At 35.2% G+C, this 16060-nt stretch overlaps 1 long non-coding RNA gene across 3 annotated transcripts in view; it reads left to right on the top strand.

Moving 5' to 3' along the window:
- LOC124888000 overlaps positions 1-16060 on the top strand; it is a 55296-nt gene that overhangs the window by 17307 nt on the left and 21929 nt on the right. For 2 of the 3 annotated variants that reach the window (XR_007045810.1, XR_007045809.1), the window contains one exon: positions 6508-7040. The exons of the other annotated variant lie outside the window; for it this stretch is intronic. This is a non-coding gene — a long non-coding RNA (uncharacterized LOC124888000). Of the gene's footprint in view, positions 1-6507; positions 7041-16060 lie in introns of those variants that run through there. 3 annotated transcript variants of the gene reach the window in all.

Consider the following 16060-nt stretch of genomic DNA (forward strand, 5'->3'; position numbering starts at 1 on the left):
AAGGTCATGGTTCTTGGCCAGTTATATATCCTTTATAGACATAGACTCAATTCTCTAGGGTCTTCCTGGAGAAGTATATGCCTTGTAGCCTCAAAGAATGCTTAAGATACCAATTACCAAAGTTTGGACAGGACTCTATGATTGTTGTGAAGTATGAGGATCAATTTAATGAGTTAAATAGGTAGATTTTAGTTGCTACTGGTAGATCTTTTGCTGAGATTTTTTATAATTCTCAGGTTATAGAGGAGATGTATAGCGAGGCCCAAGGGGGAAACAATAAGAGGACACAATATTAGGGTAGTTTCAATAGGAGTCGTAGTAGATCATGGGTCAGAGGACTTGATTCTTAGGGTAGGAATCCTCTGCATTAGCCTTATTGTCACCACGGTTAGTCTAATAGGACCGTTCATAGCTCACTACAACTTACTGATGGAGGATAGTCTAGTTATAGTGATCATCCTATCTAGAGTAGTAGTCATCCTTTGTGGGGTTCATCTTATGGGTATTCTATCCATGGTGGTTACCCTAGGTCAGCCAAATTTTTGGGATTCCGTACAACGCCAGGGGCATGCTATGGTTGTGGGGCCTTTAGCCATTTCTTAAGGGAGTGCCCAGTCGTGGGAAAGTTGTTCTAGCATCCTAGAGTGTTACGCCAATTTAGGTAGCACCGCCCCCTGCTAAAGGTGGTTGGTATAGCCATCGAGGGTGGTCCCTAGGATGTTTGTGGAGGTCTTAAGGAAGGTAGGTCAAGAGATTAGTCAGGCACCCAATTAGGTGGCAGGTACGGTTAGTTATATGTTATACCTAATAGAACCGAGGTAGTATCTTTGGATGTTATTATAGTTATGATTTCAGTTTGCCATCAATCGGATTATGCTTTATTTGATCTGGTATCCACCTCCACAAGGGAACTGTTATGCTGGTTCGAGGATGGAAGCATTGCTTACAATGTTGGTTAAAGGTTTATAGAGAAAAAATATTTTCCTTAAGAAGATTAAGGTAGATATTTTAGGACTGGGCTAGAAATTTGAATCGTATTCTGCTACGATTAAGCAGCTTGAGCAATAGTTTAGTCTGATATTGGCTACTTTGAATCAGCATCAACTAGGAACTCTTCTGAGTAATAATATTCAAAATCTAAAGAGTCACAGTCACTGACTATACATCACCACTCATAGTGGTAAGGCTACTATTGATCCTTTTATGCTTTTGGATACTAAGGCAAGGGATGTTACTATTGATCTTGAAAATACAACAAAAGATAAAATTGAGAAGTTGTTGACACATGGTAAAACATCACAGAAATTATTAGGCGTTAAAAAATTATTTGATACTATAAAGGAAAGGGGAAAGTGGTCAAACCAGCTTTGAAGACCATTCAATGACCTACCAAACCTTTTTCTCAAATGTTGACATAGAAATAGGAAGAAGGGGAGTATAATAAGATTATTGGTATGCTGAAGAAGTTGAGTGTGAACATCCCTCTTTTTGAAGCACTTAAGTAGATTCCTCACTATACAAAGTTTATACAAGATTTGGTGTCAAAGAAGTGAACTATAAGTCATGAGAATGTTGGTCACTTGCATCATTGCAGTGCAATTACATCTAAGTCTCTTGTCCAAAAAAGGTGATATTTTAGCTTTTACTATTCCCTGAACTATTCAAACATCTAGGTTTTTCCAGGGCTTTGTGAGACTTAAATGTAAACATTAACTTGAAGTTGCTAGCAGTGTTCAAAAAATTGGGCTTGAGACCACCCGAGCCCATGAAAGTGTGTTATTAATGGAAGATCATACAATTAAGAAACCTGTGGTCATATCTCTTGATGTTTTGCTCAAAGTGGACACCTTCATCTTTTCGGCCAACTTTGTTGTCTTTGATTTTGAGGTTGATTTTAAGATGACCATAATATAGAAAGAGTTTTTAGCCATGGGTGGATCATTGGTGGATATGGAAAGCGGTGACCTTAAGTTTAAGTTGAACAATAAAGAAGTCACATTCAATATGCGTAGAAAAATAAAGCATCCGACTCATATGAGGGTGGTTTTAATAATAAACAGTCTCCTGGAGGTCAACCCTATGGCTACCCTGATGAAGTCTTAGTAATGAAGGTCCCTATGTCATACAACAATGTTAAATTAGGCGCTTCTTGGGTGGTAAGTGGTAACAAAGGTATTTTGTAAATTCTGTGTTTGTGAAAATATGTGTTATTTGTGATTAATATCAGATCTATGCACCTAAGGAGCCATAGGTATGTTCCTAACTCTTTTTATTTGTAGTGGCCAAATGCATTGGGGATAATTCATGATTATTTGATGGAGGTAGGTATACTTGTGGGCCTAGATGTCTTCTTGAGGTTTCTGTTGCCATATCTCTTTTTCCCAGAGTAAGATTGTAGTAAATCCGACATGTTTAGGTTGTGTATGTGTTGTTTTTTGTTATTTTTCATTTATGTTTAATTAGAAGAAAAATAAGGAAGCTAAGTGAAACTGACATATTTTTCTTTTGTGTTATGAAGTGTCTTGAAAGAATGATACCCCTCCAAAAGTTTTGTGAACTGTGTGTCACGGCCCAAACCAGGGCCTAGTTGTGACAGTTATCTCAAGACCACTATGGACCGGAGACCATCCCTTTAGCCTAACCCCAAGAGCACAATAATAATAAAGAGGAACCCAATCAAGATAGCAATAAAAGATAAATAAGTCAAATGAAAGTTCTAAGAGTCAAAACCAACAATCCAACACACATTGTCCATAAAAGCCTCTAAAACCGGAATACCAACTGAGTCGAGAAATGACCCCGAATATGACCAAAAAGAAAATAGAAAATACTAGAACAGTAATGAAACTAGTGAAAGGACCAGACCTTCAAAAATATAGAAGCTCACCACCTCACAACAAATCCACAGGAGTACTCAGCCACCTTATGCTACACAGGAGCAATATAAAACCCTTTGGACTCTATATTGTAAAACTTTGTAGTGTCCATGGACGGTTAGTGGGATAAGCACTGACATTTAACTTTGGGAAAGTGATAATATAATGTTAATTCCCTAAACAATCAAAACTATATATACATATATAGGATGCCGGGATACAGATGGGGCCATGAACATAACAGTTTAAACAATTAACCTTAACTATGTAGCTCGCTTCATCCTAAAGGCACCATCAGTATATATGGGTATAGCTCACAACGTTGAAAAGGCCCCAATGTGTGTAATCTGTACAAACAAAGGAATCTGAAGAAAGGGATAAAGACACCAAGGTTCTATCCACTCGAGAATATAATGTGTAAACCATGAACATGGTCATACAGAGCCCCACGGTGGAAAACGTGGTTTCTAGTGTTAGTCTCTCTTGGACTACGCCTTCACAGTGAGCTACAAAATTCCATTTATACCCAATTTAAAATAATTTTCACATAAACCCATCCATTAACCGAGGAGTCTTATATTAAGACATTTATCACTTGGTATGTTCATACCAATTATTTTTTCAATCTAATCAAATTATGCCAAGACGACACCATTTAACCAAATTGAATACCAAGTTCTATTTAAAATCCAATCCATGGACACGAAGAGCCTTTCAAATACATTTCAACCAATTACCCATTAATGCAATGCAAAGAGTTTATAAATAAATTAAATTATGCAATTATCCATGTTAAAAAAAAAACAAAATTTTAAAAGTGGGTTGGGGTTAATGCCATTACCTAGCAAGAAAGTCATCAATTTTGGGAAACCCATGTCCCCCATTCGCATAATAATGCACCCATTCAGTACCAAAAACCATAAATTAAAGCATAAATCATCAATTTAAAACATGGGAAAAGTAATTCAAGTGATACCAATCAAAACCCCTCAACCTAGTTTCCAAACCCATCAATTCAAATCATATGGATAATGAGTAAAAATGTACCGTAATCTAAAATTTAAGTTGGGGAATGAAATATGCTTGAAATACAAAAGGAATTGAAGACAATTTGATGTTTGGAGCTCGGGTGATGAATTCACCGTAGAACCCTTGAATGTTCTTGGGTTTTGAGTTTGAGAAAGAAAAAGAGTTGTTTGATCTTTGAAAACTGAAGAAAATGGGGTTGTTTTATGTTTAAAGATCGTACAAGCCTACTGGAGTAAAAAGACAATAAGCCCCTTATCCCAAAAAAAATAATAACTTGACGAAATTAAAACATCGACGTGGCATGCCGTTATCACAGAGTGTAACCTCTGTGCCATGCTAGTATTGTGGAGGCTAACCTCCATGACACGCCAATATCAAAAACCCTCACTGCCTTGAGGTCCTAAAATGACCCGAACCCCTTCAAAAAATTCTAAAACTATCCCAAATTACCTTTTTAATATTCCTAAAACCATTGAAATTTTTGAGGGGTTGTATATTACCCTCTTGCCCTTTAGGATCATTTGTCCTCGACTGAGGATTCAGGCTATTTTTAGCATGAAACTCCCAAGAATGTACTAGAATCAAATGACCAATTTCAAAATGCGACAAGAGAAAACAAAACTTATGCCACAAGCACTCTCATCCAACATGGAGAACAAGAATGGGTATTTGGCATTCATATCTTCCTCAGCGTCTCATGTAGCTTCTTCCACCTTTTTATTTATCCAATGAAATTTTACCCGAGCTACATCCTTCCTACTCAATCTATGAACTTGCTATCTAATATCTCGACCGGTGCCTCCTCATAAGTCAAGGAATTTGTTACACCAACATCCTCAACTTGCACTATCAAGGAAGGATCACCCGCACAATTTTTTAGCATAGACACATGGAAAAAAAGGAGTATAGAAGGAAAACTTGTTGGTAACTCTAACTCATAAGCAAAAATCCCAATCCTTCTTACAACCTAATTTTACAAATATAATGGGGGGATGAGCTTCCCCTTCTTCACAAACCTTATGAATCCTTTCATAGAAGACACCTTCAAGAATACCCAATCAATTACTTCAAATTCTAAATTCCTTCACCTCATATATGCATGACTTTTGGCAAATTTGGACAGTCTTAAGTATTTCTCTAATCACTTTCACCTTCTTCATGGCTTGGTGAACCAAGTCACGACCAAACCCTAGTTTCACCTACCTTAAACCACCCTATAGGAGACCTATACCTTTTACCATAGAGAGACACGAAAGAAGCCATTTTGATGCTAGAGAGATAAAAATTACTATACACAAACTCAATAAGAACAAAATGGTTAACCTAAATGCCCTTAAAGTCAATCACAAAGGCCCTTAGCATATCCTCTAAAGTTTGAATAGTCTGCTCCACTTGTCGATCTATTTAAGGGTGGAAAGCGGTTCTAAGGTTCACATGAGTACCTAAACCATTCTGAGACAAATGCCAAAAGTGAGAAGAAAACTACATACCTTGATCTGAAATGATGGACACCAAAACACCATACAACTTAACAATCTCCTAAATAAACTACTTAGTATGATCCACTCCTGAGTAGTTAGTCCTCATAGGTAAGAAGTTAGCAAATTTAGTAATTCTATCCACAATTACCCAAACAAAATCATACTGATTGCGAGACTGCGGGAGGCCGATAATGGAATCCATATTGATCATCTCCAACTTTTACATAGACAACTCTATATCTTGAGATATGCCACCAGGCCTCAAACGTTCAAACTTCACTTGCCGATAAACCATACACTTAGCTATAAAGTTTTCCATATCTCTCTTTATATTATTACACCAATATATTTTATTCAAATCATGATACATCTTCATCGAACTCGAATGACTGTATACCTAGACTCATGAGCCTTAGCCAAAATCCTTTTCCACAGCCTATCAACATTAGGAAAAGACAACCTACCTTGATACCTTAAGATGTCATCTCCCCCAATCTCAAAAGCCATAACCTTTTACTAACCCACATCATCCTTAATCTACATAAGTATGGGATCTAAAACCTATTTCTCCTCTACCTTAGCGCCAAGAGATGATTTAACCGCTTCCTGAACAATTACTTCTCCATCCTCAGAGTCCAAAAGATGAATTCCCAAGTTAGCCAACCTGTGAATATCCTTCTTTAACACTTTTTTCTCCACATCCACATAAGATAAGATCCATATGGACAAATTGCTAAGAGCATGAACAACCACATTAGCTTTAGCAGGATGGTAGTGAAAGATTATGTCATAATCCTTAAGCAATTAAAGCTACCGCCTTTGTATTAGATTTAATTTTCCCTAAGTAAACGCATACTACAAGATCTTATGATCTGATTAAATATCCACATGCACCCCATATAAATAATGGCGGTAGATCTTTAAGGAAAATACCATAACCGCCAACTCTATATTGTTAGTTTGGTAATTTCTCTCATGAAATTTAAGTTGCCTAGAAGCATAACCCATAACCTTATTGATGTTTTGGATTTTGGTAGAACATTCTACATCTTTTTCAAGGGATAAGTGTACGTGTTCAAGCAACTTTTTTTGTATTTGATACTGGGTTCTAGTGTTTTCAGGTCAAGGATTTAGCTGAAGAAGAAACTTGGAAATGTAGAAGAAAAAGGCCACTGACGATCAAACTGGCTAACTGTCAGGGTGACCATCAAGGTTAATCAGACCTCTGATGATCCATTAACTTGGCCATCAGGATGAAATAGTGTATGGAATCTCAGGTCATCAAGCGATGGTCTACATGATAGACCGTCAGGACAGTGACGACCTGTCACCATGACCGACACCCCTTAACCAAAAAGTGGCCGTTTGGGACCATTAGCGACAGTTCATGTGATGGATCGTCAGGCTTCTGACAGGCCTTCAACATGACCATCAACTTTTATGTGGCTTTAATAAGTTTAAATTTAAAATTTCCAGTACCTGGAAACATATAAATACCCAGTTTAGGTTTTATTTAGGTATTTTTTTATGATATTTCTATCATTGAAAACTGATTGTAACGTAGTATTCTCTGAGATTCAAGAAAAATTATTGTAACTTTTATAAGTAATTCTCTAAATTTATTTATGAATAACACAATGATTTCTTCTTCTCCTCTTGAGAGGTGTGGCTAAATTCCTATAACTAGGGTTATGGGAGCCTTGATGTGAATAGCTGTGGGTTGTGAAAATACTTAATTTTCATATTCAATTGAGATTGTATAAAGCCTTCTTTATATTAATGACTTTTCCTAGTTTCAAACTTGAAGGGTGAGCCCAAGAACATCACTTGTTTGAGAGAAAAAGTGTATGTTGGGAAAAGAAGAGGTTTACATAGAATCTAAAGGCCATAACCTTTGGTTTAAGGGTTGATGCCTTAACAACAATTAATCCACATGAGAGACTAGTTGAATAGACCAACACATTATTTAAGTTCAAGAGAATTAAAGGGAAAATTATCCATTTAGGTTGAGAAACAAATAGGTAAACTCTAGAATTCAATAACTCTTACAATTAATGTAATAAACTTGAAATTTATGGTAATTCACAACCCCGTCTCCTTGAACATCTCGGTGAACATAACTCTAGTTTGTTTACTCTCATTGAATTAGTAATTGTAATAAAACTCACTAGCTGGAATGCTACTTGTTACAAACACCTAAATATTGTTAACAATTTAAAACCCCCTTTCTCTGGAGCCTTCGATCAACAGTCTATTAACAACTATAAAACTTAGTTTGCACAACATTCCATGTGGAATTCGACCCCAACTTAGTTGTGTTCTATATTTGATGACGACCACTTATTCTTTCTAACAAAACTTGTAATTTAGGCATATCGCTTACCATGATACATAAAAAATAACCTAGTCCCATACGACATACATCATATTACACAACAAAACCATTGGTATCCTTAAGCAGGATCAAAACTGGCACAAGAGTCAACTTCTCCTTCAATTTCTCAAAACTACCCTCACAAGCATCAAACCATAGAAATTTTACCTTATTCTAAGTCAACCTTGTCAGTGCGGTAGCAATAAGAGAGAAACTCTTTACAAACATCCTATAATACCCACTACCCAAGCCCAAGAAGCTTCTAATGTCGATTCGCATTGTGGGTCTAGACTATCTTTTAACTTCCTCAACTTTCTATGGATCCACCTTGATTCCTTCACTAGAAAGAACATGCCCAAGAAAGGTCACAATATTTAGCTAAAATTGATACTTAGAATATTTAGCGTACAGCTTCTGATCCTTAAATGTATGCAACAACAATTCAGAGATAATTGGTATGATCTCCCTCACTCTTGGAGTACACCAAGATATCATCAATGAAAACTATCACAAATATATCTAAAAACTGCCTGAACACCTAATTCATAAGATCCAAAAACATCCATAGTATTAGTCAACCAAATTACATAACTAGGAAATCATAATTGTTATACTTAGTATGTAAAGAAGTGTAGGGAACATCAACCTCTCAAATTTTCAATTGATGATGGGCCGAGCAAAGATCAATCTTAGAGAAATACCTAGCACTCTATAGATGGTCAAAAAGATCATTAATCTTAGGAAGAGGGTACTTATTTTTCAGTATCACCTTATTCAGTTGATGCTAGTCTATAAACATCCAAAGAGACCCATCTTTCTTACGCTCGAAAAGTACAGGAGTACCTCATAAAGAAATACTAGGAAGAATGAAACCCTTATCAAGAAGATCCCTTAATTTTTCCTTTAGCTCTTATAGCTTGGCTGAAGCTATCCTATGAGGAGGGATAAAAATAGGATAGGTATTTGGTAGAAGATCAATCCCAAAATCTATTTCCCTATTAGGAGAAATTACAGAAAGTTCATCAAGAAATATTACATGAAATTCACCAAGCACGGGGACAGATTGCAAAGAACGTCTTTCAAAATTAGAATTCTTATCTCAAACCAAATGGTACAAACACCCTTTGGAAATTAACTTCCAAGCTCTAAGATATGAAATAAACCTCTCTTTGGGTACTAAGGAACTTCTCTCCCGTTCAATCATCTGTTCATTAGGGAATTAAAAATTAACCTTTTAGGTCCTAAAATCCAAAGAAGCATAGCATGAACAAAGCCAATCCATCCCTAAGATAACATCAAAATCCACCATATCAAGCATTACAAAATTCACCTATGTCCGTATATGAAAGATGGATACCACACAACCCCTATAGATTTTTCTAGAGATAATAAAATCACCCACTGAGGTAGAAACATTAAAGGGGTTGGGAATACTTTGAGGGCCTAAAAAAAATGTACAGCCATATAAAGGGTCACATAAGATAGGATAGAACCCAACTCAAGTAAACAATAAACATCATGAGAGAAGAGTTGTAATATATAAGTCATATCATCAGTGTATGCCTTAGATTACTGATGAGTATCAAGTGCATGGAAGTAATTTCTGCCAATGTCAGTGCCTAAGATAGTACACTTAGGTGCAGAAGCTAAAAATTTGATGACTAGAACCTTGTTAGCTCCAGTAACAACTTTGACTATAGGAAAACTTCTCTGCAGATGACCTGGCTAACCACAAATGAAACACAAGTCCCTCTCCTCCTCAAAATAACCATGAAAAAGCTGTACACAAAAATGATATAGATGATAAGGTAGGGATGACTGAGCTCCACTAGCCTGAGAATGCGCACCCTATACATTGGGAACACTACTAGTCTCAAAATGATGATTATCTAAAGGTTTCATATAAGGATCATTAGCAGAAGAATATGAATTTCCTTAATTCTTCTTCTTAGTCGCCTAGCATCATTCCTACTATTCTGTTGATTAGCACCCTACTCTAAATATCTAAACTTCTTGTTCTGCCTATTTCCCATCACTATTTCCTTCTTCTTTTCATTCTCTACCTATTTTATATAAACGACCAACCTGGGGATGTATATGTCATTATTCAATATTGCATCTTTACACTCTAATAGCTAATCACGGGACAAACCAGAAGCAAACATTCTTTTTCGGATATCATTTTAGACACTAATTTAGGAGCATATTGAGAAAAATGTTGGAACTTCAGTGCATACTCCTTAACACTTATCTTACATTACTTAAAGTTTACAAACTCTTTAGCTTTATTTTTTCTCAATTCTTGAGGAAAAAATTGATCATAAAAGCACCTTAAACTTATGCCACTCTGCCTATTCAATATCATCACCCCTTATTACTTCTCACTCCTCATACCACTAATAAGCTACATCTTTTAATTGATATACAATAAAATCTACACCTTCAGAGTAATTAGCATGCATCATCCAAAAAATCTTCTCCATCATATCAAGAAACCCCTGATGATCCTCCTCAACCTTAAATACTATAAAGTTTGGGGGATTCAACCTTATAAACTGGTCAACACAAGTGACCTAAGATGAATAAGTAACCAAACCAACACAATCAGACAGATGAGTTCGTGTTTCCATTAATTGAGTAAGCATATGAATAGACTAATGGAATTCCACATTAGATATATCTTACTGAGGTTATTGAGCATAAGTACAACTAACCTAAGAAGCCCAAGGAGGTCTAGTAGGGACTAGTGGAACTCTACGTGGGGCAGAATAGTTAGGAGTAGGGAACCTAGATTTGATTTGCACTCCATAAATAGGGTGAGTTTCCCCTATATTTTCCTTAAGTCGGATAATAGGCCTAACAGAGTTTCTATGAAATGATTTAAAATGCGAGTAATCCAGGAGTTAGAGAAGTTTTAAGATACCTAGACTTTATAGCCCAAAACAGAACACAAAAAAGGAAAACATTCCTAAATTCCTTGAAGCCTCCACCTTATAAATGTTATGCCTAACATACCTATAAACGGGAGTCTACTCAACACGGCTTGTGGACACCCAACGACCCTAAACCTGGCTCTGATACCAAGTATGTCATAACCCAAACTAGGGCCTAGTAGTGATGGGTATCTCAAAACCACTATGGAATAGAGACCACCCCATTAGCCTAACCCCAAGAGCATAATAATAAAAATAAAGCAAAAGACATTCAGGATAGAAATAAAAGATAAATAAGTCAAATAAAATTTCTAAGAGTCAAAACAAATAATCCTATCAACACTTGTCCACAAAAGCCTCTAAAATTGGAATACCAACTGAGTCGAAACATGCCCCCGACTATAACTAAAAAGTAAATCCAAAATACTAGAACAATAATGAAACTAGTGAAATGATCAAGCCTTATGAAAAATGGAAGCTCAACACTTCACAACAAATCAATAAGAGTACTCAACCACCTAACACAGCACAAAACCACTAGAAAACTCTTCAAACCCTACATCCTTAAATATTGTAGCATCAAGGGATAGCCAGTAGGATAAGCTAGGGCATGTAACTTAGGGAAATTGATAAAATAATGATGTACCATAAACAAGTCAAAACCACATGCACAAAAATTATATATACATATATAGGATGTTAGGATGGGACAGGGTCATGAACATAACAGTTTAAACTATTAACCTGAACTACATAGCTTGATCCATCCAAAAGGAACCCATGGGCTATATGATTGAGCTTCCCCACTGAAAGGGCCTAGTTCATGTTAGGTGCACGAACTAAGGAAGTCAAAGCAAAGGCTAAAGACACAAAGACTCTAGAAATTAAAAAATATATAATGTGTGAAGCATGCACACGATCACACAGAACCCCATGCTAGCAAATGTGGTTTCCAGTGTTAGTCTTCCCTAGAATACACATTCACAGTGAGCTACACAATTCTCTTTAAGCCTAATTTTAAAAAAATTGTACATAAACTTATCCATTAACCCAAGATTCTTATATAAAGGAATTTACCACTTGGTATCGTCATACCAATTATGCTTGGAAGCTAATCAAATTATGGTAAACCAAAACTATTTAATCAAATTGACTTCTAAGTTCCATTTAAAAATCCAATCCATAGCCATAAAGGGCCTTTCAAATTCATTTCAACCAATTATCCATTAATGCAATGCAAAGGGTTAGTAAATAAGTTAAATTATGCAATTATCCACGTTTAAAAAAACCAAATTCATAAAGTAGGTTAGGGTTAATCCCATTACCAAGCCAGGAAGTCATTAATTTTGGGAAACCTATGTTCCACATTCCAATTATCGTAATAATGCACCCATTCTGTCTAAAAATCACAAATTAAAGTATAAAACATCAGTTTAAAACATGGGAAAATTTATTCAACTGATACCAATCAAAACCGCTCAACCTAATTTCAAAACCCATTAATTTAAATCACATGGATAATGAGTAAATAATTTGCATAATGTAAAATTAAATTTTGGGAATGAGATACACGCCTGTTATACAAAACAAATTGAAAATAATTTGATGTTTGGAGCTTGAATGATTAATTTACTGTAGAATCCTTGAATATTTTTGAATTTTAAATTTCAAATATAAGAAAAGTGATTTGATCTGGGAAAACTAATGGGAACATGATTATTTTATTTTTAAAGGTCGTACAAGGGGTAAAAATACCAAAAGCTCCTTATCTCAAGTGAAAAATCTAAATTGGATAAAATTAAAACATCGGCATGGCAAGCTGTTATCAAAGAGGGTAGCCTTCATGCTACGCCAATATCATGGAGGCTAACCTCCATGGCATGCCATAATGTAGACCCTTACTGCCTTAGGGTCCTAAAATGACCCTGAACCCTTTTTTTAAATCCCAAAACTTTTCTAAATTACCCTTTTAACATATTACCCTTTTATATTTTTAAACATAATTCAAGTTAAAAATTAACATTATGAATTTAGAAGGATAAAAAAAATCATCGAAATTTTTTAGGGGTATTACACTGTGTGATGTAAATCTAGTCCTAGAATAAGAAAGTAGCTTGTTTGTCATGCTGGCTGCTTTATTGAATGTCTCGATCTGCATTCTATATAAAGAGTTGATTTGCATCCTTGTCTGGCAGTTATCTAAGCGAGATGTTATGATCGAGGAAGCCCTACCCAATAATGTCTCTACTCTACTAGTCCTAGTAGTAGATACTCGATAGACAGGCTGATCACTGATGGTATAAGGTCCTTTTCTATTTTTCTAACTCAAGACAGATAGCAAGAATAACTCAAAATAGTCATAGAACACATGCAAGTCCAGATTGAAAGATAAGAAAGGCAAGTCAAAGCAGAAAGATCTATGTAACCATTGTGTGAATCTTGTCATGGTATTAGGATTAGGGAAAAAATAATCATAGCTTATCATTACATGAATTGCATAGGCAGTAGTTGATGATATAGCCATGTACCATGTGTGTGTGAGAACTTTACCTAGTTCCCTTTGTGCATATAATCCAAAACAATCCCCATAGTCTTGCCTAGGTTGTAGGATAGTTTTTTAGGACATGATCAGAGGCCATTTTTGACTTTGTCCACTCTTATCCTAAATAACAATCTCAAAATGAATAAGTATCCCTCGATCCTTAAATTTGAACCTACATTGACCTATTTTGTTGTTTTTATTTTTTTGGTTTCCCAATTAATTACAAAGAACCAGTTTTGGTCCTGGTCCCTCTTTAACATTGTGCACCTTAATTTAGGAAAATTATCTAAGTTAAGAGTATCTATCATAGGGTTGCATAGTTAAAATTGGGTATGTAGAAGGGTGTTTTATGTAAACAAAAAAAAAAGAAAGGTGAGGTGAGGTAGAAAAAAAAAAGAAAAAAGAAAAAAGTGGAAACTTGAAAAGAAAAAGAAAAAAGAAAAAGAGAAAAATGAATAAATGAAAGGCAAGAAGTAAACCACACCCAACTCAAAAAATCAATAAAGGATAAAAAGGAGAAATAAAAGACTAATGGTTAAGAAATGGAGCAAAAATGTAAGTGCAATGTCAGAAGGTGAGTCACTCTATCCCAAATGTACTATACCTACCCCTATGCCCACATTACAAGTTGAGCAAAGTCCTATAGTAATACTAGTCCCAATGTACAAAAAATTATGGTATAAAAAATAAGGGCAAGCCTATGTGTAATGTCCCTTCAGGTTATTTTCCATATTTCCACTTATTTTTTCCATTACATCTTTTTTTAAATGCCCTGAGTCATTTCGAACTTTCTAGAACTGGCAGTTTGGTTATCGGGCAGTTTATTTGGTTTTTAGAGCCAATTCCCTATTTTGAAGTCATTGCTAGTTCTGAATAGCCACGAGATAAAAAATTTAGTTAAACAATCTCAAATGAAAATTTTGACTATTTTAACAACTCTAGAACATCAATTTTAGGCTAGTTGGACCTTTGGTTTGGGTCTCGATGCACCCAGACTTAATTCAACATATTGATAAAAAAGTTAAGAAATTAAAATTTGGGTGTAGGATCCACATGTCATCTAAATGACCTCGTATAGAATTTTTGACTGCATAATTGAGTCCAAAACATGGAATTTATTATGGTTACATAGTTTGTTTGCATACATGGGATTTCGAATAAATCCAAAAGGCTTGGTAAAGACTTGGAAAATTCTAAGTCTCAATTGTAATCTAGTGCACCCACGATCACAGAATATGGATCATGATCACAGTCAAGAAGCACCTGCAAGTGTCGCGGTCACAATAATTCAAGTTGCAAACATAATTCCATGGGCAAGCCAATAGAACTATGATAGCGGTGGGGTAATGTCGTGATCATAAAATCCTGATCTGATACCTTGCATCGCGATCGCAAAGGTCAAGTCGTGATAGCGAGACCCGAGCATTTGGTAAGGGTATTGATACCCCATTTTAGCCTAATTTTGCTCACTCGTCATCTATTTTCTTGAGGGATAAAACTATAAATAATGAGATAGCTTAAAATTGGAGCTTATGGGTGATTTGATTATCATTCCAATTGTGGTACGATTTCACTTTTTATGGTTGATTTTCCCTTTTCATTTCTCAAAATCCCAAAACCTTAGAGGCTTGATTTTAGCTCCAAATTAGCTCAGATATCAGCCATTTTAGAGAGTAATGACTCCTTGAGCATGAGGGAAGATTGGGTTGGTATTGGAAATATGAATTTCCATAAATGGGACCCACATGGAATTTTAGGTGATTTTTGGACTCAAATCACCATAGTGCAATACTGGTATTTTTCTCATATTGATGTGTAGAATATGGTTTTGATAGCTTGGCATCATCCAAAATCTTATCGGAATGGAAATGTGGTGATTTAGCAGATCTTTGAAACTTTTTCGGCATCGAGGTAGGCTAGCTTTTACCCCTTGTTAGATTGAGCTAATTCATAGTATGTTTATGATATTATGTTAGATTTTAGATGGGTTTTAGGTATTGGTAATATAAATTGAAATGCTTGATTTAGTTGGACCATTTAGGCTATTCGAAAATCATAATTTAGGCATGATTGACCTAGTTGCTTATATTATAGGTTAATTTCCTATTTTAGGGATAATTAAGGCTTGCATCTAAAATCATATTTAGATACCTTAAGACTATTTTATGTATAATTTTCCTTAAATGTAACTTCAGGGATTAGAAGTGGGCCCTTGGCCCACCTTAGGCTAAGATGCATGTTAGCTTGTGTAGACCTTTATATGCTATTTATCTTCTTGGAAATATTTATTGAGGTAATATTGAGAAACTTTGACACTTGATAGATATGTTAGTTGATGAAAGAGTTGATGTCTATTGATTATGCAATTACTTATGCTATTTATGATACTATTGATTATGTTGATATATTTATAATTACTAGTTCGAGTCTCGAAGATGCATATGATATAGATGATATTTACCTAGTTCGAGTTTGGAGGATGATTATGATCTTGATGATATATTTATCGGTTCAAGTCTTGTTATTAATTATATTTATCCATTTGAGTTTGGCTATTGATTATATTTACTAGTTCAAGTCTAGCTATTTGATTATATATATATATATCGGTTTAAGCCTGAATATGCAAATTATGCTATAATGATATTCTTATTATGATATGATGACATTGGGGTATGAGTTTGATTATCTAGCTATGTTAAAAATGAGGAAATGGTTATAATGTGATAAGATATAAATGGATTCTAGTGATATAATGACTAGTTGATAAGGGTTGAATAATTAACAAATGATGAATATGGACAAGCAATTGCAATAGTGTGGCA

Source organism: Capsicum annuum, chromosome 10 (assembly GCF_002878395.1).
Source record: "Capsicum annuum cultivar UCD-10X-F1 chromosome 10, UCD10Xv1.1, whole genome shotgun sequence".
Lineage (NCBI taxonomy): Eukaryota > Viridiplantae > Streptophyta > Magnoliopsida > Solanales > Solanaceae > Capsicum > Capsicum annuum.